Source organism: Elephantulus edwardii, unplaced genomic scaffold (genome assembly GCF_000299155.1).
Source record: "Elephantulus edwardii isolate Elephantulus edwardi_28Jun2011 unplaced genomic scaffold, EleEdw1.0 scaffold00007, whole genome shotgun sequence".
Classification (NCBI taxonomy): domain Eukaryota; kingdom Metazoa; phylum Chordata; class Mammalia; order Macroscelidea; family Macroscelididae; genus Elephantulus; species Elephantulus edwardii.
Genome location: NW_006399757.1, coordinates 16,355,264 through 16,382,014, shown reverse-complemented (window position 1 = coordinate 16,382,014; position 26,751 = coordinate 16,355,264).

Genomic DNA, 26,751 nt, shown 5'->3' with positions numbered 1-26,751 from the left:
CTTTGCTATTGTAAACAAAGCTGCAATAAACATGGGTGTGCATATATCTGCTTGGATGGCAGACATGGTCTCTCTGGGGTATATTCCCAGTAATGGGATTGCTAGGTCAAATGGTATCTCTATTTGCAATTTTTTGAGAAAGCACCACACCGCCTTCCACAATGGTTGCAGCATCTTACATTCCCACCAACAGTGCATAAGAGTTCCAGTTTCTCCACATCCTCGCCAGCATTTGTTGCTTGTTTTTAAGTCACATGTTTGTTCTTTAATACTTTAAATAGATCCTTGGCAAGAGATTGGTCCAATGCAGCACAGTTTTTGATCTCTTGACTCCTGTTTTAATGTTGATTGTAGATCCAAGTAAAATGAAATCCTTGGCAACTTCCAATATTTTTCTCCATTTATCATATTGCTTAAAAAATTCTGAGAATTTTTACTTTCTTGATGTTGATGGACAATCTATACTGAAGGCTATAGTCATTTATCATCTTCAGTAAATGCTTCAAGTCATCTTTGTTTTCAATAACCGAAGTGTATTATGTACATAATGCAGGTTATTGAGGAGTCTTCTTCCTCTAAGACCACATATTTATTCATATCATCCAGCTTCTCAAAGTCTTTGATCAACATGCAGATTGGATAGATATGATAAAATAAAACCCTGATGCACAGCTTTCTTTGTTTTAAGTGATAGAGTATTCTTTTGTTCTGTTTCAAAGGTTTCTTCTTGGTCTATGTTCAAGTTCCACATAAGACAGTTAAATGTTCTAGAATTCTCATTCTTCTTAATATTATCCATAATTTATCATAGTTCACACAGTTAAATACCTGCAGTCAACAAAACATAAGTAAATAACTTTCTAGTATTTTCTGCATTCATTAAAGATCAATATAACATCAGCAATGATGTTCCATGGCCTCTTCTGAATCCAGGTTGAATTTCTGGCAGTATCTTATTAATGGAGGGCTCTAGCCTTTTTAAAGTAATCTCCAGCAAGGTTTAACTTGCATGAGATATTTTTTCATAATTTTCACATCTTGTTGATTATCTTTTTAGAATAGATACAAATATAGATCTCTTCCAATTGGTTGGCCATGTAACCATCTCCCAAATTTCCCAGCATAAATGTTTAAGTATATTCAGGACTGTATCTGTTAGCATAAACACTTCCGTTTATATTCTCTCAATTCCTGGAACCTAAGTGTTTTGTCATATCTTTAGTGCAGCTCATTGTACTCTGGTGGAATAGTCCACAGGGGGTTATACTACTAACCCAAAAGCCATGCCTCTCTGTCAGGTCAAATCCACCAGCATCTCTGCAAGAGAAAAGGGAGCACTCTCCTCATCTTTGAGCAACTCGTGAAATTTACTGTTTTGGAACTTTGTCAACACAGGGTCTGCTATGAATTGGTTCCAAATCAATGGCAATGACTGAGGTACTGCGGTTTGGACTTTGAGTGAGTTACTGCACTTCCGAAGCTTGGACTTCTTAGGACCAGTGGTTCTTGATGATGTGCTACTTCCTTAAATGGTTCAATATTGACCATTTCTTTTTGGTACACTGACTCTGTATATTCTTTTCATCTTCTTTTGATATTGCCTGCATCATTCAGTATTTGTCTGTAGAAATCTTCAGTATTACAACTTGAGGCTTAAATTTATTCTTTTGTTCTCGAATGGTGAGAAATGTTCTCTTTTGATCTTCTAACTTCCCATCTTTGAGTATTTCATTATAATACTTTGTCTATCAAGCTTGTCGTTGTTCTTGCAGCTGGTAGATTCAAATCTAGTATCTTTGGATGGGCAGCACAGTTCCTCACTGTAGGCCACCAGAGCTCCCTATCAATCATGGAGCAAATAAACAAACTGTGGAACAATAGTGAAAAGGATCCCTGGTGGCACAATGGTTAAGTATTTTACTAACTTAAAAGCTGGGACTTTCACTTTTCACAGAGGTAGAAGTCAAACAGACACATGAAGAAATGCTCAAAATCACTGGCAATAAGAGATATATAAATCAAAACTGTAATGAGATACAATCTTATCCCAGTTACAGTGCAAAACTTAACAAGACATCAAGCAATAAATGTTGGAGAGGATGTGAAGAGACAGGAACTCTCATATACTGTTGGTGGGATTGTAAAATGTTACAGTCAATCTGGAAGGCATCTTGGCATTTCCCAGAAAAGCTGAACATAGAAATTCCATTGATCCAGTTATTCCACTGCTAGGAATATACCCCAAAGAAATTAGAACTGAGACACAAAAGGAGACTTGTACACCAATGTTCATGACAGTATTATTCACCATCACAAGAACATGGAAACAGCCCAAATGTCCAACCACAATCTAATGGATTGAGAAATTGTAGTACATTCACACAATGGAATACTACATGGCACTTAGGACCAGTGTTTTCAGAAATTACTGCGTAACTTGAGAGAGACTGAAGAGCATTATACTGAGTGAACTAACTCAGTCTCATAAGGATAAATACTGCATTCGACCATTATTGTTAAAATTGAAAGATAACTACTAAAACATACATGGGGATCCAAGGGGAAAAAGAGGTGGAAGCAGAGGGATGAGGATGGGCAGGATGGAAATCATAGAGTAACACAATTTGATGGGTGGAGAGAGGAGGAGTAAAGGAAATGGGAAAGATCTGGGGAGTTTGAGGACCTGAAAAGAGGGTAATAATGGGCATAATTCAGTAAGGATTAAGTTTATAAAACACAATGTATGTGAATGATTGTATAAAGCACAATGTGAATGCAGGAAAGTGTGAAACACAATGTATATGAATTTTGTATGAAAAACAATATCATTTTTTAAAATGACTCTTTGAATCCACCAGGTTTTCTATGGGGAAAAAGAGAAAATAATCTGCTTCTGGAGAGTTTTACTGCCTTGACAATCCCACAGGCCATTTCTGCTCTGTGCTGTATTATCACTATGAGCTATGACAGGGAGCAAGAACTGTAACTGAAAGGCACAGAGGGTAAGCATTTGACTGCTAACTTAACAGCTGGGTGTTTGGAACTAGCAGCTTCTCTATAGGAGAAAGTACATGGCAGGCTGCTGTAAAGAAAAACCATGGGTTAGTTCTACTAAGTCCTAAAGGGTTGGTATGAGTTAGAATCACCTCTATGGCAACAGGTAGCGGATTTGTAGATGTCCAAAGGAATACTACATAGCTGAGGATACACACAAAAATAAAAGTGTATTTTACAACCATAATGTAAAAAAAAAAGAAATCAGATATGAAAAAGTACATGCTGTGTTACTTCACTTATATTAAGTTTCAGAATAATTCTAGTGAAAGAGAGCAGCATAGAGACTACACTTGGCCAGAATAGAGTAGGAATGTGTAAGAGGATGAGAAGGATTATTTACAACAGAGGCTTCTGACATGGTAATAATTTTACATATTATTTTTATGTGTTACACAGGTCGAACTCCTGATAAAATTTTATTGAAGTACATATGCTTTTTATATCTTATTATGTGATAGTAATGTCATCAAGTCAATTGCAACCCATAGCAGCTTTTCCTTGTGTTTTGAATCTATAAACCTTTAGAGAGAAGATTTTTCATCTTTCTCCCTCACACCAGCTGGTGGATTTGAACTACTGACCTTTCAGTTAGCAGCCTGATACAGTATACCCTATATCACCATGACTCCTTATCTGTTATAATCCAACCAAAAAGGGGCAATCAATTTTTAAAAAGAGATTCTCTTTATGGCAATCTTTGCTTCTCCTCATCTACTACCAGAGTTTCCGTTACTTTCTCTGACTTTGCAATGTGATTCTCTTCCCTGGCCTTTCTTTTTGGTACCAACACTGAAGAGTTAAATACCTTCCCATTGAATATGTCTTTCATGATACCAACTGTAACAAATTTAATACTGAACTCCACTAAGACTATTATTATTCTGCCTTCTCAAGAGTACCACCTGTTGTCCAATCACACACATTCACAGTGTTACAGTTTGCTTTGAATTCTTCCTTTCTCAAATCTCTGTAAATGTCCTGAAGGTTAAAGGCTTTCCTTTTCCATTTTCTCCCTTACTCTCATTTTCAGTGATTTGAGACATGACTCATATACGTATATAGAAACCTGTCTTTACCGTCAATTGTATACTACTACTTCCTGCTAAGACTCCTGCAACTGTCTACCCATTGGCTGCCAATTCTCATTCTTGCCCCCTTCTAATACCTTTTCTTCCTTACTGCTGCATGGGTTTCTTAAAAACACAATTTATATCATGCCTTTATCGTTTTAATATGCTTTAATTATTTCCATTCATTAAAAAAATTAAAGGAGATATAAAAAGTTTTCCATCGTCTAACCCCACTCTGCTTACATGAGACCTATTAGTTATTACTCTGTCTTTTTTGTTTTGTTTTTGTTATGGTTTTTTTATATTTTTTTAACTTTTTCTCTTCTTTTTTTAAAATTTATTATTAATTTCAATGAAAATTTACAGAGACTTTGGATTTCCATTCATTCATTGTTGCACTCTTCTCCCCTCCCAAATCCCACCCCCCCGTATACTACCCTCTTGGAAAAGTAAAAGAAATATTCTTTCATTGTTTTACAATCTCTCCCCCCAGGTCCACTCCACCATGCAGCCTTCGCTCTGGACTCCTGTAATGACAAAAACACCCAATCACATATCCCTTTTAAATGGTTTTCTTCATCATCTGTTTCAATGCAGTATACATTATTGAACCCATCTTTCTGAGTCTCCCCCCAACCCCAAGGTCAGTCCTGTTTTACAACAGTAGCACCATGCAGTATTTGTCCTTTTGTGACTGAGGTACTTCACTCAGCATAATGTCTTCCAGGGCCACCCATTTTGAATAATATTGCATGAGTTCCTTGTTTTTCAATGCAGCATAGTATTCCATTGTGTGAATATACCACAGCTTCTCTATCCATTCGTTTGTTGATGGGCTCCTGGGTTGTTTCCAACTCCTTGCTATTGCGAACAAAGTCATGATAAAGATGGGTGTGCATCTATCTGCTTTGGGGTATATTCCCAGTAGTAAAATTGCTGGGTCAAATGGTATCTCTATTTGCAACTTTTTAAGAAAGTACCATATCGCCTTCCACAGTGATTGCACCATTATTCCTCTATCTTTTTGCATACTTATAGGCCCTTCTCATTGCCCTCCAACTACTTATAGCACAGAGCAAAAGGAACAAATGCAACATAAGAGTGGCCAAGTCTGACTTCTACCAGTTTTTTAGAAGGTAACTTTCCCCAACAATAATATCCAAAGAATCATAGAGATGACTACAGGGTCAGAAATGCAGCCCCACCTGCTCCTGCACCTATTTCTCCCAATCATTGGGAATGATGTTCATTGCAACTTGACTCACAGATTTTGCTCACAGTTATGAGGTTTATTAGGGAGACAGGTTAGAAAGTGGGAGAGGCAAGAATATCCCCAATACAAGTCCACATTTAGTCCAAAGTCCCAAACCAGATTAACAAGGCACAATTCCAGTTTCCAGTTCAGCAACACAAATGCAAGTTCTGGTTTCCTCAATCATCCAGCTAACTTAATCTCAGAGCAGTTATAAGTCAACCTTTCCTTCAATCATGCAGCAAACAAAACCTTTAACTGTGGCCTTTGTCTCTAGGGCTTCTCTGGTTACAACTTGCCACAGTCTCTTTACAATCTCTCCACCATCATCAAGTCCACATTTTACAGTGTGGAAAATACTCTCTTATATTGGTCTCATAACTGGTGATGATTTGCAATACCATAGGTCCACAGTTAAGGTAGCTGGAGAAAATACACCTAACAGGAGCTAACACAATAGCTAAAAAAGTAAAGTTTCAAGGGTTCTGATACCCCACACAGTCATCACTTTAGAATGTAATATTACAATAAATCTTGTCATTGTTGTGTGCCATCAAGTTGCCTACAACTCATAGAGACCCTATATACAATAGCTCTGAACTTTACCCTTTTCTGAGACAATCTTACGGACTCTGACACATCTATCCCCATTTCCCAAATGACTGTACCAATCTATCTCATCAAGGTCTTCTCCTGTGCTGTCCCTCCATCCTTCCAAACAAGTTATACTTTTCCAAGGAATAGTCCCTCCTGGCCTGGTTCCCAAAGTTTGTGAGATGGAGCTTCAAAATCCTAGCCTCTAAGGAGAAACTTGATCTCACCTTCTCCAAAACAGATCAATTTGTTCTTTAGGTGGCCCATGCTATGTTCAATACTCTTCTCTAGCACCACCATTCAAAAGTATCAATTCTTTTTCTGTTATCTTTAGTTGTTGTCCAGCTCTCTGATGCATAGCAAGTAACTGCAAAAACCATGGCCAGGATCAGATGTATCTTAGTCCCTAGACTGACATCATTACTCTTTAGCACTTTGAAGAGGTCCCTGACAGTAGATTCCTGCAGTGCAATTCATCTTTTAAATCACTGAGTGCTGATGCCAAGAAAATTGATTGTGCAGCTGACCAAGCTGAAATTGTTGACAACTTCAATCTCTTCTCCATCTATCATGGTGCTGTCAATAGGCCCAGCTACCTCATCTTTCTCCCATGGAGTCACTGAAGTTTTGTAACAGCTGATTTTTGGTAAGCATCCAAATGCCATAACAACAGTACCACACATAGACTTTCATTAAATCACATTAAGAGTCACTTGTTGGCAAATAATAATGAATACAGCATGAAGTGCCAGAAGAGTAAATACACCTGTCTTAGAAAAAGTACAGCTAGAGTTCTCCTTAGAGGTGAGAATGGGTAAATAACATCTTTGGACAAGTTATCAGGAAGAACCATCCCTAGAGAAGAACACTATGCTTGGCAATGTAGAAAGAGGAAGACTCACCAGGGTTGATGGACACAGTACCTGCAACAATAGGCTGAAACTTGCAATAACTGTAAAATGGCACCAGGCCTAGTAGGTCATTCTGTTGAACACAAGGCCACTAAGAGTCAGGCCTGACTCAACAGCCCCTAACCATTATTCACACTAGTCAGAACAATAGGATTACAGTCGATGCATTGGCCACAGGATTGGGTACAAATGGCAACAATTGTCATTATCAATAATCCTTTAAAATCCAGTTCAAATATTCATCTTCTGTCATGTGTTCTTAAATGTCTTCTATTCCCACTCAGAAGAGTCTGGAAATGAAAATCAGATTTCATGTCAAAGTGTTGTTTGCAATGTTCTTCTCATTCTCAAATAGCTCCTTTAATTATCTTTACTATACATTTGGTTACTAATTAAAACGATTAAAACAAATCTGGAAGCAGGAGTGGCATCCACTTCTGAAATGGCTTGCCTCCGGAAACTCTACGAACAGTGCTCAGGCCTTTCATTTATAGGGTCGCTAACAACAATAATGATGAAGACATAGAGAGAACTACGTTGGCCTAGTGGACAGAAAGTTATGCTACCAAGCCCAAGGTGGGTGATTTTAATTTGCGGCGCTCAGGCCTGGTTAAAATTGTTTTTCTGTAAAACATTCTTCTAAGTGGTATAGCACTGGTCTGTGCATTGCTGTACAGAGGTAACTCGTGGTTGCGATGATGCTGAACATTGTGACACAGATGTGTGAAATGCAATAAAGGTTACCCACGATGGACAGTGTTTGGTGGAGCTTCCCAATTAAAACAAGTTTGGAAGCAGGAGTGGCATCCACTTCTGACATGGCTTGCCTCCAGAAACTCTGTGAACAGTGCCTTTCATTCATAGGGTCGCCATGAGTCGTCTACGACTCGACATCACCTAACAACAACAGCAACATACATTTGGTTACTAATTATGGACTTTAAAAAAAATTATGTACTTTCAAAATTCCTTTTGTCTGTTATATTTGCTGTCCAAAGTCGCAAACATCTACTCTCCACAGCTAAATCAAGCTTTTGAAGAAGATGGACTGAAATGTAAAAGTCCTACAGCTACCAAAGCTCCAAGCACATGCTAAATATTTGTTGATTTAATGAGCCCAGCCCTGCAGTCTGAATCTCAGTGGAATACTTGACATGATTCCAGAGTTTTCTTCTCCCACTCAGAAAACCGATCTGGCCAAGACTATTAGGAAGTGGAAACATCATTTCTCACTTACCCTCTTTGTGAGTTTCTCCCACCCATTTTCAGATCTCTTTAACTTGCCAAAATGTTTCAAATCCCAAGGAGCCCAGGAAAATGCTAGTCTTGGCAGGAGACAAGAGAGGGATGAAATGTTGATTAAGAGGGGGGAGAAAATGAAAAAGAGCTAAAGCCAAAGTCCCTGGAAAAAAAAAAGTATTTCAAAATTGAATTTCTAAAAAGAGCCTTGATTCTTGAAGTGTGTTTATTTCCCCTCCAGCTTGATACAGTTTCCAAAGGAAGTTAAAACCAAAATACTTCCCACTAGGAATAGGGGAGGTTGATTTGCCAACCTTAGAATCTGCTAATTCATTAGGTACTGGATTTTGAAAAGGAGTCACAAACAATACGCTTTCAATTTTCCCTTGGGAAATGGTTTTCCGTTTCAAAGCTTTAAAATGTTCTAAGACATTAAAATATGCTCAAGTAATACTTTATAAATGTTAATATTAAAGAATGGAAAACACAAGGATTATATTTCCTGTCAATATATGTACATTTGAAAATGGACTGCTCAATTCTTTATTTATTAAGAATTCTTAATATTTTCAAATCCATTAACATTGAGAGGAAAAGAGAGAAGGTGATATTATATCTTAAAACTATGTAATACTGTATTGTTGTTGTTGTTTGTTGTTGTTGTTAAGTGCCGTCGAGTCGCAGGCGACTCGTAGCGACCCTATGAAGGATAGTCCTCGACTCTTGGGTGCCTTTCACCCTCTCTCCAGGTTCATAGGGTTTCCGGAGGCAAGCTATTATGGAAGTGGATGCCACTCCTCCTTCCAAAAGACTGTATTACAAGCAGCAATATTCTAATAGGCTTTTGCATTCTAATCATATTCCCCTCCACTCAGCAAAAGGGACACGTCTGTTCCCTAAGCATATCGGTTTAGTAGAAATGGGTAAACCAGTAAGCAGTTAGTTATCTGAAAGCAACATACTAGGGTGTGAAGTATGAAGGAAACGGCTTACACATTTTCAAAAATGTAATTATTAGTAAGATGAGAGTAAGGGGGTGGGGGGGCAACCTCCACAGAACTCTAACCGTGGAACTATATTAGATTCTGATATATCAAGTAACTTCTACCATTCATATCATAACTTGGTCAAGGAAATAGATATATAAACCCATTATACAAACAGTGGGGGGAAAACAAAAATGGTTCAAAGCAGATTGTCAAAGCCTTTTTATCAGAAACATTCTATGCTATGAGAGAAGCAAACCATTAATGAATAGAATAAGCTCAATCAAAGGTAAAACTTAATGTAACTAGTTAGCATTAAGTGGACAAGAAAACTGAATGTGTTGATTGAAATCTGTTGGTTTGGTTTGGTTTTCAATGAATCTCACGGTGTGTTGGCTAAGCATTATGAAGAAAGCTATAATCTATCTACGTTCACACAGAATAATGTGCTCTTTCACGTACTCAGTATTTCATACATTCCTTTATTTACAATATAATTTATACAATCACTCACAAATATTTTGTTTTATGAAACTAATCATCATTGAGTATTCCATAATTTCAAGTCTCCATTTGGCCTTTCCCTAAATTACAGAGTCAAACATAAACAAAAAGAAAGCCAACTATCTTTTCGACTATCACATTGTCAAAAATTCACTTTCTAAATTTCATATTCTTGTGGAACTAAGATTTCAAGCTATATAACGATGGATTGTGTGTATAAAGATATATGTAAAATAGAAAATCACCTTGATAAAAATTAAATTTGAAACCTAAAAAAAAAAAAAAGAAAGCTATAATGCCTCACTGGATATAAACCTACATAAACACAGGGGTAATGATGAAGGCTGTTGTTGTTGTTAAGTGCCGTCGAGTCACAGGCGACTCATAGCGACCCTATGAAGGAGAGTCCTTGACGCTTGGGTACCTTTCATCCTCTCTCCAACTTCATAGGGTTTCTGGAGGCAAGCTATTATGGAAGTGGACATAACTCATATACGAATGTTGTCATTTTTGTTACGTGCCAATAGGTAAGAACTGGCTGTGCAATGGCTTTTCAGATGCAGTAAATCAGAAGTAAAGAGATTGCTCATTTTTCTTCAACAGACCCACTGGTAGATTTGAACAATTTGCCTTTGGATTGGCAGTGTAGCTCTTTGCTATAGGCAGCCAGAGCTCCCTTATGAATGAATGTTGTTCTCAAAAGTGCCATTGAGTCATAGGCAACCCATAGCGACCCTATGAACAAAAGACCTGGGCACTTGTATAACTTTCATCCTTTCTCCAGGTTCATAGGGTTTCCAGAGGCAAGCTATTTCAGAAGTGGATGCCACTCCTGTTTCCAAGCTTGTTTTCATCGGTGAGCTCCACCAAACACTGTCCCCTGTGGGTAACCAGTCTCGCATTTGACACATCGGTGTCACAGTGTTCAGCTTAACAGCAGCCATGAGTTACCTTCTGTATAGCAAGTGGACAGACCAGGGCTATATGACCTAGAAGAATGTTTCACCAAAATCACTTAAAGACAGGTCTTATGGCCGCGGATTAAAGTCACCCACCTTTGGCTGGGTAGCATCACTTTCTGTCCACTAGGCCAACTGATCTCTCTCTATGATGTTGTTACTGTTAAATGCTGTCAATTGGTAAGCAACTCATAGTGACCCTATGAACGAAAGACGTGGACACTTGTATAACTTTAATCCTTTCTCCAGGTCTACATGAGTTAATAGAAAGTCTAAACCCTTCAAGAGAAGATCTGAGGAGAAATCATGAAAATATGACATTTTACCAGTGCTATGAGAGTCAATAAATAAAAATGTTTTGAGGGGGGGAAAAGCCTTAAAAACAGGAGAAAAAGTTGATCAAAAGTTTCTTTCTTTCTTTCTTTCTTTCTTTCTTTCTTTCTTTCTTTCTTTCTTTCTTTTTAATGTGGAAATGAATAAAGAGTTGGTGACAGTACAGTGGAGAGGGTCAGAGAAACATAAATGAGAAAACTTAGTGACTATATAAAGTATGTGGCAATCAGAATTTTATTATAATACCACCCCAAACACTCATCTCTTTCTCTGCAAGGATTCTCTACGGAAGAACAAAATCTTGAACTAGCAGAAGTGAGAGAAGAAACAACAAGACCAACAAGTATGCTTTAGAAAGTCCAGCCTAAGGCCAGACATTGCCGAAGAACAGTATTATATCAGTACCTCAACAGGCGTATAGGGATCACGTTTAATGACAGACTCTGAGAGGAAAGTATACATTCTGACTGAGAAGAAATAAGCATTTGTAAATGTGTAATGGCAATTTTCCTATTCCATATTCAAGGGACTTGAGCAGACTAGAACATGTAAATGAGAATGGGTGGTGGGCTAAAATGTACATCCTGGAAGCCCCTCCAGCGCTGTCCAGGACTCAGGTAGGAAGTAACCAATGGGACTGTGAGTCTGGTTTCATGACCTTGAGCAATACACTATATCTATCATGAGTCACCTACACCACTCTTTGGGAGGAAAAAAAAACAGGTTGCAGTCAAACTTTCCCATTCTCTTGTTCACATAACCAAAAACAACTCATCAAATTATTTTTGGTTATGGTTGGATCAGTTATTTAAGAATGCATCGAGATGACCTCTATTTTATATCTTTTCAGACGTGACACAGAATTTAGTACAGCATACTTTTCATTTACAACAACATGCTTTTCTTCACTGGACTTGATCGCCATTCCATATTCTAAGTTCTACAGGAAATCAGATCATTCTTTTTAATACCATGAATAACTGCTACAATTAATAGCAATCCATTTAACAATAACTTTATATAAATCAAAGAAAATTTCTAGTCTTGTTTCTCAAATATGAGATAGGGAGACAAGTTGCAAAACCAACATTATTATTTTATTTTGTTGTTGTTGTTGTTTGTTGCCTTTGAATCAGAACCTATTCATAGCTAATCTTCTAGAGTTTTTTAGAGGCACTAATTTGCACAAAAAAGTGTTGAATATACTATGAGGAGATGAAACCAGACTGCTCTTTGTAGGCAAGAATTCTGAAACTTTGCCTGACATACTTTCGACATCATATTGCAAAGAGGAACCAGTCCTTGGAGACTGTCATGCTTGGGAGCATGGAGGGATATCGCAGGAGAGGAAGACCCTCGATGAGATGGATTCAATGACTGAGGTAATGGGCGTAGGTGCTTCAGAGACAATTAGATTGGCACAGGATAGAGCAGGGTTTAGGGATGTTATACATAAGGTCTAGATGAGTTGCAGGTGACTCGATGGCACATAACAACAACAACAAATTTGCTCAGAAGGAGATTGCTCATCTTTTTTCTGTGGAGCAACTGGTAGATTTGAGCCATGTGCTTCTGTGTTGGCAATTTTCTACCCATTAAATTTTTCTATTATTTTAGAACTTATTATAACATTTTGTTCTGTAGATTGTCTTAGAAAGCTGTTGATATAAATAAAATCCTTTCTAACTGTGAAGCTTCTAGTACCCTTTGACACTTCCCAATCCTCTTTCATTCTGCCTGCAATCCTCTATCTCCTCTCTTATCCTCCAAAAATCCATTTTTTGTTCTCCCTGCAAAACTGCATGATGTAATCAGCAATTGCTAATAGAGATATACAAACAGGTCTTTATTTTCCTCCTATGAAAAAGTCTTCCAAATTAGAAAAGGGGCAAGAGTTATGTTTTGAAGGAGGGAGGGTCTGGTTTCTTTATAATACTACCCCAAACACTCACTTCTTTCTCTTGCAAGAATTCTCTTGGGAAGAAGAAAATCCTAAAACCATAGAGGTGAGAGAAGAACAGAGTAACCAACAATTATGCTTTAAAAAGTCCAACCTCTAGCCAGAGCTTGCTGGAAAGAAATATGTGGATCAATGCAAGCTTAAGAAAGACTCAAATATTCAAATGTCTAGAGCTAATATATATATGGAGAGAGAGCTAATATATATATGGAGAGTAGTGAAAACTGAGATTGTGATAACAGACAGTAACAAGTTTAGTAAGGTCATAACTTTAGGAGTTTAGCCTTTGCCAAAAGCTGTTATACTCTGCTAAAAGACTGTAAACTAGACTTAAGAAAATGTCTAAGATGAACTTTACATTTCTCACTTAAGTAAATGCTGAAATAAATATTGAAAGAGACTATTGAAAGAAGTCTGAAAACAAGGAATGAGCAGGGAAGAAGAAACACTAGATTTAGAATCAAATGGATTTTGAAGGGATAGTATGAATTGAGGTTTTTAATCCTTTGCTCAAACCTGAGTAAAATACCCATAACACTGCATCATGGCCACATATATACTATGATGGAATTGTTTAGGATTATTTTTCCACTATAGTATGACATATGTTTGTTTATAGCTTGTTCATATTAGCTTATTTTAATTAAAAAACAGAGAGGGTTTTTTCCCAAGATAAGCATCTAATAGTAATTAGCATTTTTAACATCTGAAATGTGACATTATCCCAAGCATTTCACAGGCATGCACTCATGTACTCAAATTCACTGCCTTTCCGACTCACCATGACCCGTCCATTGGATTTCTGAATCTGCAAATCACAACAAAAGGAGACTGTTCATCTTTCTCCCACAGACTTGCAGGGGGCTTCCAATCACCTGAGATACCGGTGCTCAGGGTTAATAGTATGACCCATTACAGAGAGATGCCATATATGTGCAACGGCCAACAAATCAGAACTTACTTCCTTCCGTGTTATTGTTTTTAGGTGCTCTGGAGTCAGGTACAACTCATAGCCACCCTATGAACAGCCAACTTGAACCCTGACCTAGACTGTGCCTTATCATTTCTGACACACTAGAGCCCTTTGCTGAAGTCATCATGTCAATCCATCTTCTTCTCTTTTTCAAACATGATGTCCTTTCCAAGGAATAACCTCGCCTTGCTATGAAAGAGAAATCTTCACCATCTTTGCCTCCAAGGATCACTTTTGATGCACTTTTCCCAGGACATGTCTGTTTGTTCTTTTGGCAATCCATGGGATATCCTGTATGGTTTTCTAACACCATAACTCAAATGTGTTAATTCCTTAAGAAAAATTCAAGACATTTCTCTTAAAGAATTTCCAAAATTCAAGAAAAAGTTAAGAGAATTGCCAAAGGCAGCCAAGCCAGTAAGTGACCAACTCAAGACTTGAGCCCAAGAACATCTAGTTCCAAACCCCATGACATTAACATCTTCATTCTTCTACTTCCATGTATCATTAAACTATAAGGTATCCAGAGAAAACAATCTTCATATTCTCTTTCTTGATTGTCATTTACTTAGTTCATTGGCTCACTCATTGCCACTGAATCAGAGCCTGCTCTTAGCTGAACCTCCACTGGGTTTCCAAGACAGTAAATTGCATGGAAGGAGAATTCTCTATCTTTCTTCCAAAGATTCACAGGTGGATTTGAACAATTAGAGAGACACGATCTTTGATCATCAGCACAGTCACCACAGACTGTGTGGCCAAAGCTTCCTAGATCAACAAGGAAAGATATTTATTACAACACATTCACTAACTACAAGTGTAACCACAAATTTGTAACAAGTCCCTGTTTCCATACTAATACATACTAATGCAAGTGTATTATGCTTTTCTAGTGGTCTTTACCCCTTTTTGGACAATAAACATGTTTATTTTAAAGGGATAAACTTCTAGATTTCCATTCAAATTCTTCCATTTGCACAATAACATAAATATTGTAGACTTCGCTTTCACTGAAGCCCCAGCTATTTTCTCTTCCATCCACTAATTACTGCTGATTCCAGGTCTACGATTTCAGCTGCCTTTTTTGGCCATCCAAAAGTTTGTGATTCACTACATAGTTTGAATTTCCTTTGTAGCCTCAAAATAGTGCCCTGACAAGGCCCTCCCCGTGGCTTACATGTGTGCTAAATCCAGTCCCTCCCCAAGACAGATATTAGTTTGGCCATCTGCTTCTTAAGTGCTGATGGACACCCCACCCCACCCACAGCCATATCTCCAGAGTGAGACAAATGTTTGCAGAAAAAAGGCAGAAGCATCTGCTTACATTTCACTTCTTCAAAATACTTCCCACAACACTTTTCTTCCTCACTTGAAGCACTTTTCAAAATTCTTTCTCTGTGCTGTAGTTGTAGATTTTTAAGGCATAGCTTTTCCAGCTCTTTTTACTCTCTGTAGGAGGGCATTCCTTAAATTCCTATTTAGGATGCTCTAAACACTCATGCCAAAGAGAATGCATTATTAAATTCTAGAGTCTTACTTTACAAATAACAACCATTGTAATTTATAAATGTTATAGAAAACACTATTGTTTATTTTATAATAATTTTTATTGTTATTTGAGTAAAGGTTTATAAAAAATTAATATCTTATTCAACCATTCATGTTTTATTCTATAACATTCATTTCAATAGCCACAATTTTCCAATTTCTCCCTATAATTTTGTTTTCCATTAATCTTTCTATACCTCTCTGTGTCTTTCCTTTCTTTACTGATATTGAGTTGACCATCCCCTTAAATATTGTCTTTCTCTTTATTCATCTTAATATATGTATATTTTCTATTTACTAATTTTTACTCTACTCTCTGTCCCTTCTCATCCCTGGGAATCAGCCAATTCCTTCTGCGTGTAAACATTTATCTTTTTCTAATAGAGATCTTATACAATATTTGTCCTTTTGATTAGCTTCTTTGACTCAGCATAATAATGCATCTAGAAGTATGTCCATGTTATACAGTGTTTATCACATTCCTTGTTTTTACTGTTGCATGGTACTCCCTTGTATACCACAGTTGTTTTTATTCATTCACCCCTTAAAAACATTTGGATTGTTTCCATCTCTTTGCTATAATAAATAATGCTATAGCAAATGATCTTAATTAGTTACTATTCAATTAATAAACTTTGGTGGTACTGGTTAAAGCATTCAACTGCTAGCTAAAATATTAGTGGTTCAAAACAACCAGCTTTTCTCTGGGAGAAAAATGAAGCAGTATTTCTATGAAGAGTTACAATAGAGAAACCCTACAGGGCAGACCTTCTGTCTTGATGTCACTAGCAGCTGGAATCCACTGTGTGGTGGATAAGTCTCACCTTGTGGGGGCTCCCCAGGCTTTTTAAAAAATTCATTTCAATGAAAGTTTACAGAGACTTAGGGTCTTCAGTCATTCATTGTTGCACTTTTCTCCTTACCACCCCCTCCTCCCCAATTCACTATTCTTGAAATGAAAGAAAAACTCTTTCATTGTTATGCAATCCTTCCCCCCTAAGTCCACTCCACTATAGAGCCTTCACTCTGGACTTCTGTAATGACTAGAATACCCATTCATATATCCCTTTTAAACAGTTCTCTCCCTCACCTTCCAATGCAATATACATAATTCTTCCCCTCCTTTTCTGTATTCCCTCAACCCTGATGTCAGTCTCGTTTTACAACAGTGGCCCTATGCAATACTTGTCCTTTTGTGACTGAGATATTTCACTCAGCATAATGTCCTCCAGGGTCATCCATTTTGCATAATATTTCATGAGTTCCTCATTTTTCAATGCTGCATAGTATTCCATTGTGTGAATATATCAGAGCTTCTGTATCCATTCGTTTGTTGATGGGCACTTGGGTTGTTTCCAGCTCTTTGCTATTGCAACCAAAGCTGCAATAAACATGGGTGTGCATAGATCTGCTTGGGTGGCAGTTATGGTCTCTTTAGAGTAAATTCCCAGTAGTGGAATCGCCAAATGGTATCAACTTTTTTAAAAAGCGCCATACAGCCTTCCATAATGGTTACACCATTTTTCTCTCCCACCAACAGTGAATAAGGGTTCCAGTTTTTCCACAACCTCACCAGCATTTGGTGTTTGCTCCTCTGCTAAATTTTGCTATTCTTACTGGGGTGAGATGATATCTCATAGTTGTTTTGATTTGCATCTCTCTTAGAATTAGGGATTTTGAACATTTCTTCTTGGTTTGTTTGCCATCTGAATGTCTTCTTTGGTGAAGTGTCTGTTCCTATCTTGTGCCCATTTTTTAATTGGGTTATATACCTTTATCTTGTTGTTGTGAGGTTTTACCCTCTTTTTTTATATTCAATTTGAAAGACTCCAAATGCTTCTTATATACAAAAGTGCATGCTAAGCATGTCTTAAACTAAACGGGCCACATTAATACCATCATTTTAGCTAAGAAACAAGAGCAATGAGAAGCTAGTGAAAAACCTCAAAAAAGAAAATAAAATTCAACGATAGCTAGATGCTATTCAGTCCAATATCTTCCCTGCGCTGTCCCTCCACTCTTCCAAGCATGACTTCCTTGGAGCCAAGAATTGGATGGAGGGACAGCATGGGAGAGGAAGACCCTCTATTATTTTCTATGAGGTGGATTGATTCAGTGACTGAGGTAATCAGGGTAGGTGTGTCATAGACAGTGAGATTGGCACAGGGTAGAGCAGGGTTTAGGGCTGTTGTACATAGGGTTGTTATGAGTCACAGGTGACTCAACAGCACATACCAACAAGAGCAACATCTCCTGACTTAATGAGAATTTTAGAACACTCGGAAGAAATGCTGAATACTTAAATACACGTGTTGTTGCTATTTTTGTGTCAGCGAGTCAATTGACTTATAAGTTATCAGCTCATAAAAACTTCAGGTAATCAAGTAGAACTATCCATAGTATTTTTCTAAGTTATAATCTTGATGGAAGCAGAACACTAGGCCTTTTCTCCCAAGGATATAATGGGTAAATGGGCTTCAAATAGATATGAACCAATATAAGTCTCCATAGGAAAGCAAATGAACCTCTTCTCAGAATATTCTCATGCAACAAGTTGCAACCAAGAAGTGAGCTTTATCTTGTATCAAGATTCTGAGTACCAGATGATTACTGTGACTTCAACTCGACCTGCCTCCGTCTTGCATACATGGGTGGTAATTTTAAAAGATGTTTTAATAAATACCGTAGAAGCTAGATTGTTGAGTGGCTGAATCCAAGCATCTCTAATATAGGCTCTTCTTTCTTTGTAGTAGTGATGAGTGTCCATCAAGTTCCTACTAGTTCATTGTGAGACCAACAGGAACTAGCCCATTCTTCCTCATTCTACCAAAACTTCCCAGGATATTTTTTCACTTTTGAAGCACAAGTGGACACCAAAATGGCATTATGCAGACAAAGGCACCAAAAAAGCTGATGTAACATCTCAATAAGCAGCAAAATGCATTGGATAAATACTATCCAAATAATGCACACACATTATTTATCAATTTCTAAAGATTACATGAGAGATCATTTTCAAGCATTTAGAGCTCTTTTATCAGCAATTTATAAATACCCAATCTAATTTAATTATTGATGTTTTTTGCTCTTATTTGTACTCATAGACTAATGAGTCTAGAGTCTATTAAATGCTCAAAGGTCAATTCTACCTCATAGCGACCTTCCATCAAATGTCTGAGGCTATAAATCATATTTGCAGGAGATTGAAGCCACTGAAGACACAGTCATTTGGTTGGCAGTATGACACTCTCCTAACTACGCCACCAGAGCTTCAAGTGATATATTAGGCACAGCCAAAGTCAAGGTGGCATTACCAGTAATGATCAGAGAAAGGGCAATTATGTCCACGTAACTACGCTTCATGTCTCTGCCCACTTTGCTTATAAAAATGCAAGCCATTGTTCATCAGATTCGTCAGAAATTAAAATATTAATTAGTCACAGTAACTTTTGGTTGGGGTCTGTAACCTCAGGAGGCATGCACTCTAAAACTACTCTTCCATAGCTTGTAGAAGAAAAAGTGAACTAACAAGAGCATCTGCTTGGAAGCCTGTTCCCACTCTCGCTCCCAGATTCCACATAGCATCCCTAAAGCTGTCTACCCCTCTCTAGCATGGTGGTGGTGGTGTGAGATGCCGTCAAGTCAGTCAGTCCTCAAATCATGGTGACCTCATGGTCAAAAGAACAAAACTTACCACAACAGAACCATCTTTGTTATTTGCTACAGTCTGAACTTTTGGGATCCATAGCATTTTCATTGGCTTTATTTTTAGAAATAGATCACTAGGGTTTTTTTATCTTTCAAATCTGTTTTAGTTTCTTACATAGATACCTCAAAATCTACTAGTTCCCGATTTGCAGGGATATCAAAAAGAGGTAGATGTAGAAAGTTTTACTCCTGAGTCATAGACTGGAGATGGCATTTGATTAGAGCTGTGCTAAATAGAGCATTCTGACATTACTAAAGCTGTTGCTGTTAGAGATTGTTGGATCTAATTTTATGCATAGAAACCACATGTGATAAAGTAGAATTGCCCCATAGCATTTTCTAGGCTTTGATATTTAGGAAACAGTTGTTGCTTTATAAACTTTTCATCCCACTTTTTAAAAAGGGTGATTGATAAGGCAAGATTTATATATAATCTTATATAAATCCATAATAATTCCATTCATTTTGAAGAATGCACAAATACATATTTAAACAATGTAAGTGCCCTGTGACTACATGATTACAGAGAACTGTGTGTATTCTTTCTTTGTATCAAATTATTTCCCTATTTCCTCCCAGAAATATTGAGAATGGTAATGCGACTTTTATATAAGGGGGGGGGGAAACCCTTTGAGTGGAAATCTTTTTATACTCATGCTTCAACAGAAAGAGTATCCATTAACACTCATTCCCTAGACTAGATTGAAACTCCCACCTGTCACTAAGTATCCATTACACAACTCAAAAACACCTGTTTAATGTAACTCTATCTAGAGTAGTCACATTTGACCACACAGTACTAGAGTCCCAGGCAGGGCCAATAGTTAACCACTAGGCTGCTAATCTAAAGGTTGTCTGTTTGAGTTAGCCAAAAGGAACATCAGAATTGAAAAGCCTATAGTTTTGAAAGATCAGTCACAGAAACCCAAATGGAGTGTCATTCTACTCTGATACCTAGGGGATTTTTTAGAGTTATAATGGACAAAATCACTACTGTTACTTTTTAAAAAATATTACAAAATAATCATCCTTTTTTGTTCATTGCTAAATTGTCATCAAAAGTTTACCTCTTCTAATATTTTCTAAAAATCAATATTTAAATCCTATTTCCCGAGTTGCTTCAGTGCACCAGTTTGCTCTGTTCAATTCCACTAATACTGATATACTTTGTACCCAAAGGCACTGTGCTATATGTTATGGAGATGGAAAGGTGAAGCTTTAACGAGCTTTTCTGAACAGAATTTCAGGAGTTGTTTAGGAAATATGATGCTACCCTCCAACCAAGTTGAGTCACAGGGCGTCCCGTTACAAGCCTGACAGATTAGAACACAAGGGTCTGTGATCCTGTATCCAGCTGGACTGTCCCTGTGGTTTGTAGGGATTACTTTTTAGGCAGTCCAGATGTTGAAAATGATGGCTGGGGCCAAACCAAGACTAGGTTGTCGCTTAGTACATTTTGCCACTATAATTTACTACCAAACTTGAGTCTGGCCTATAAAATTGATTCCACTTTGGAATGTTGGCACACAAATCAGAGTGGCAAAAAGAACATGGACCTTCTCTCTTTTTTTTAATTCTTCTATCAAGTGATTGCAAAGACCATGACCTGTATCAGACTAAGGTGCAACTGATACAGGCCATGGTCTTTGCAACCACTTGCTATGTGTCAGAGAGCTGGACAATGACTAGGGATGATAGAAGAAGAATTGATACCTTTGAGCTGTGGTGTTGGAGAAGAGTATTGAATATACCTTGGACTGATAAGAAAATGAACAGTTTCATCCGAGAGAGTGTTAAACCAGGCTACTCCTTGGAAGCAAGGATTTGGAAGCTTTGTCTGGCATACTTTGGATAGGTTGCATGGAGGGTCCACTTGTTGGAGAGGGACCTCATACTTGGGAGAGTCAGCACAGGAGAGGAAGACTCTCTATGAGGTGGATTTATTCAGTGACTGGGGTAAATGGGGTAGGTGTGTTGAAGACAGTGAGATTGGCACAGGATAAAGCAGGGTTTAGGGCTGTTGTACATAGGGTCGCTATGAGTCACAGGCAACTCAATAGCACATAACAACAACAACTATCACGTCACAGTGTACAGCTGAGTCATCACAATAGGAGTTAGAGTAAGTTTCTAAATGTCGCTAATTGAATTTTATAAAACCTGCCAAATTAACTCAGATCCATACTCACATTATGATGTATTTTATTAGTCTAGAAGACACAGTGAACATAATAATATTTATAATACAGTATTTAAAATGCTGAGCATACTGAAATAGTCACAACTGGATTAAAATGATGTATTAGATTTGTTTCCAAATAATCTGAACTGTGGTTGGAGAAATTAAATAGGGATATAGATAAAGTAAGATTGTTCACTTACAGATAAATTTTGAAAATGAGAAAGAAGCAAATTATGCTCAATATACTCTCCTCTCTTTGTGTGTCTTTAACTGTCTTTACTAAAGTATTTTTTGAACAATGCAAATAGATAATAGAATATATAATAAGGACCTTTGGTGGTCTAGTAGTAAGAAGCTATTGCAATTCCAAAGGCATGAGGTTCGAATCCACCAGCTGCTCCACAAAAAAATTATGGGCCATCTCTTCCTTTGAAATTTACTGCCTCTGAAAACTCACTAGAGGTTCAAGTTCTGCCTCCACAGCACACAAAAACAACATAGTTACTCAACCAAAGTTTCCCAAAGAAGCAGTTTTAAAATTTTTTCCAGAGCTTTTGCAAATATTGCTATATGGGCAATCTCCTCCTGTGTGATTAACTGCCTCTGAAAACCAACTGGAGGGTCAGCTAAGGGTCAGTTCTGACTCAAAGGTACACAACAACAACATTTATAATCATCAATTTTCTCCACAAATATTTGAGCTGCTAAGGGTTGCTATCACATGCAAGCAAAATACTGCTGAAGATAATTTAAAAATGGTTGGAATTGTACATAGATAGGGAACTGTCAGAAGTTCAAGCAGTATATAGAAGAGGCTGTGGCACCAGGGATGTCACTGCTGACATCAAATGGATCCTGGCTAAAAGTAAGAAATATCAGAAAAATGTCTGTTTGTACTTTATTGACTATGCAAAGTCATTCAACTGTGTGGATCATAACAAGCTGTGGCTGACATTAAGAAGAATGGGAATCCCAGAGCCCTTGATTGTGCTCATTTAGAACCTATACCTGGATCAGGAGGCTGTTGTGTGAATGGAGTAGGGGGGCAATGCATGGTTTGTAATTGAAAAGGAAATGCGCCTGGGTTGTATTATCACTCCATACCTATTCAATCTGTATGCTAAGCAAATTATCCAAGAAACTGGACTCTATGAGGAGAATTGTGGCATCAGGATTGGAGGAAGACTCATCAATAACCTGTATTATGCAGATGACACAACTTTGTTTGCTGAAAGTATGGAAGACTTGAAGCACTAGTTGCAGTATATCAAGGTATGCTGCCTTTGGTATGAATTGCGTCTCAGTGTCAAGAAAACAAAGATTCTTACCACTGTTCCAATAGGCAGCATCATAATGGATGGAGAGGAGATTGAAACTGTCGACAACTTCATCTTGCTTGGATCCTCAATTAACATCCTTGGTACCAGCCTTCAGGAAATAAGGAAATGCATTGCACTGAGAAAATGTGCTGTTGGGACCTTCCCAAATGATTGAGGAGTAATGATGTCAGTTTGAGGACTAAGGTACATCTAATTTGGACCATGGTTTTTTTAATTACCTACTATGCATCTAAGAGCTGGACAATGAATGTGTGGCTTCACCTCACATACTTTGGGCATGTTGTTAGGATATGCTATTCCTTGGGGAAGCACATGATGCCGGGAAGGGTGGAGGGTCAATGAAGAAGACCCTCAACCAGATGAATTGACACAGTCACTGCTTCAGTGGGCTCTTGTGTGTCAGGAAGTGTAAGGATGGCACAGGATAGAACAGGACTCAGATCTTTTGTTCATAGGGTCGCCATGAATTGTATTCAACTTGATGGCACCTAACAAGCGTTTTAAAGATGAATCAAAAGTAGATCTAGTTATGTCCAAGTGTTGTTAAAGTGAATCAAATGTATAGCTAGTCCTGAATAATTTTCAGCCTAACAACAAAGATTAAATTTGAATATTGCAAGATTTTATTGAAGTTTGCAAGAGTTAATCACTTTTTTTTGTTGTTTTTTTGTTTTGTTTTGTTTTGTTTTATTTTTCATTTCAATGAACATCTACAGAGATTTTGGGATTCCATTCATTCACCGTTGCACCCCTCTCCCCGCACAAATCCCCCCTCCCCCCCCTTTGCTCCTCTCCTTGAAAAGCAAAAGAAAAACTCCCTCATTGGTACACAATCCCCCCCCCCCGCACCTCCCCAAACCCCACCCCCTAGCCCCAAATATAATCCACTCTACAACCCTCATTGCATACTCCTACGATAAAAATAATGCCCTAAAATATAATACTTTTAGACTATTCTCTCCCCCATAGATTTCAATGCCGTAAACATATTTCATCCAGTTAATCACTTTTAATGTAGTGTCACAGATAAAGTCTAATGAGAGAAAGTTACATGATATTAATATTAGGTTTACAGTGCACAAAGACAGCCAGGATTCCTTAGTCTTCCACTAACTGCCTGTACAGTCTGATTTACACAATTGCTCTTTCATATCAATTACATACGTAATTTTTCAAAAAGACAGAATCTAAATAATAGGCCATGTACAAACACTTGAGCTTTTTATCTTCTCAGTTTTCACATTAAATTCCTGTGTCTGGTGCGACTAATGCCTCTTAGGAATCCATTTTGTCCTTGACCCAGGTCAAATTTTCTCCTTTTCTTGTTTTAGAAGTGATAGAATGAACAGATCAGAAAAGTCTTAATTTGCCATTATAGAAACACATAGAGCATTGAACAAGATAAGTCCTGCTAGAGTCCCTCGTTCTTTACAATTGCTTTCTTTGTCCATTTTTATCCATCTTACAGGAAATTAAAAAGAAAGAACTGAAGAGATACTGCAGTCTTGACTGGTTCAGAATCACAAATACAATTTCATTTTATATATTTTTCATTTCGCTACACACACACATACACACACGCATGACCTTTATTTTCTCTGTATGGAAAAATGAATCAGTTTCAACATTTACAGATTTCTGGTCACATCTGAAAAGACTTAAAACCATACCAGTGTATTTACTGTAAAGACCTTGTGTATTATCATAAATGTATGTAATGAAGTCATGTATTTTCAATTACTCCATTCATGAAGATGCCTTTTCAATCATAATGTCTGGTTGTGAACTCCGCTATTTGCTTCATATTACAGTTCAAGGGACAAGTTTCAAGGGCAATACAAGTTTTGCTATGCATCACTGTCTAAAAGGCAATAACAGGCCGACTAAGCAAAATTCTGAGACTTTACTGGACTCACATGATATTAAATATTCTACCTGTCAAGGACAACATTTTTCAACATTAATGAGGATTAATGCAAAAGTACCAGACCTTGTAAAAACTCCAAATGCTTGCTAAAGTTTGTTTGAGTTTTGGGTGATTTTTTGTTTGATTTTATTGATAATATTTCATTAAAATTAATTTTAAAAAATGATAAAAAAAGAAATCTTTTCCAGAATGAAGGGAAGGGAATCTAAAAGCTTTCCATACCTTTATGAAAAACAAAGGTATCTGAGTTGGCTAGTATAAAAAGCACTGTTAAGAAGGAAATATAATGAAAGAAGCCAGTCTGGAAAAAGCTATATACTAGATGCTCTAAATTACCTGATAACTTGGAAAATGCAAAAGTATAGAAATATTTAAAAGTTCAGTGGTTCAAGAGAAGAGGCAGAGCTGTAGGGGATGAATAAGTGAAGGGCAGGATATCTTTAAGGAAATGAGAGTGCTAGGCTAAGATAGATACATGACATTAAGCATTTATTAAAATTTATAGGATTATACAAGGGTGGATACTAGCGTAAATGATGGAATTTAGTTAATAATGCATTGATACTGATTAATATGTCGCAACAAATATACAACAAGAAATGCAACACGTTAATAATAGAAGAAGCAGTGAAAGGGCTAGGATGGGGTAGGAGAGAATTTTCTTTGCAATTTTGTCTGTAAATCTAAAACTGTTTAAAAGAAAGTAAGTTCTATCCAAAAATAATAATATGCAGTAGTGGAGAGTTCTGGTGGCCTAGTGGCAAGAAGCTACACTGCAATCCCAAAGGCACACAGGTAGAGCCTGCTCTGTGGGAGAAGGATTGGCAATCTCCTTCCATGCAATTAATTGCCTCTGAAAACCCTTCAGAGTCAGCTATGGGTTGGTTCTGACCCTACAGTACACAGCAACAACAATAAGGTCACAGACAGGATGTTGATTTGAACCTTTGAGCTTTTCATGAAGAAGCTTTTTATAAAAGCAAAGTGGGTATCTCTGACTTAATCTAATAACATTGAAATTGCATATATCAGAATGTTACTAATTTAGCCAAAACAAATAATAGCTGGAAAAATTACAACTCATATAAGTTTAAAAAATTGTGAAATAATATTTCAGTGACTTAAGCATCATATTTTATATTATAAATACAGTGAACAAACAACAAATAATAGCAAGGGAGCTCTGGTGGCCACTTTTCTACTGTTACAGTTATGAATTGTTGTTGTTGTTGTGTACCATTGAGTCAGAACTCACCCATAACTCCCTACAGCAGGTTTTTAGATGCAGTAAATCACACAGGAGGAGATTAAACAGTTCTCTCTCATAGAATAAGTATCTTGTAGATTTGAACTGAGTGCCTTTGGGATTGCAGGGCAGCTCTTACCACTAGGTTACCAGTATAGTCATTCTCAAGATGCAAATGTTTTATGGAAAACAAGTATTAACAAGGATGTGGGAAAATTATCACCCTCATTTATTATTGATTGGATCATGGAGTTGTGCAATTTGATGAGGAGGAAGTGAGGGAAATTGGAAGAATCTGTTCTAAAAAACAATGTATTCAAATTTTATAAATAAACTAGTATTTTAAAAAATATTGAACATAGATTTATCATATGATCTAAAGTGTCCACTCCAAAGTAAATACAAAAAAAAATTAAAACCAAGAATTTAAACAGATTATAGTTACACCTAATAAAGAGTTGGAATGCTTGCTGCAGAAGATCAGTGACTATACTCTTCAACATGGATTGCATTTCAACATCAAGAAGACAAAAACCATCACCACTGGACCAGTAAGCAACATCATAATTGATGGAGAAAAGATTGAAATTATCAATAATTTCATCTTACTTGGTTCCACAATCAACACCTTGGTATCAACAACCAGGAGATCAAGAAATACATTACATTGGAAAAGTCTACTGTCAGGCACTTCTCAAAATTACTGAAGAGCAATGATGTCAGTTTGAAGACTAAGGTGCACATGATTAAGCCTACGGTTGTTTCTATCCCTTGCTGCGCATTTGAATATACCATAGACTCCCAAAAGAAAAAAACAGATATGCTTTGGGAAAAGTACAGCCAGAGTTCTCTTTGGAAGCAAGGATGGCAAAGCTTTGTCTCACATTCTTTGGGCATGTTGCTAAAAGAGGCTATTCCTTAGAAAGCGAAGTGAAGAAGAGGGAGACCCTCAATGAGCTGGA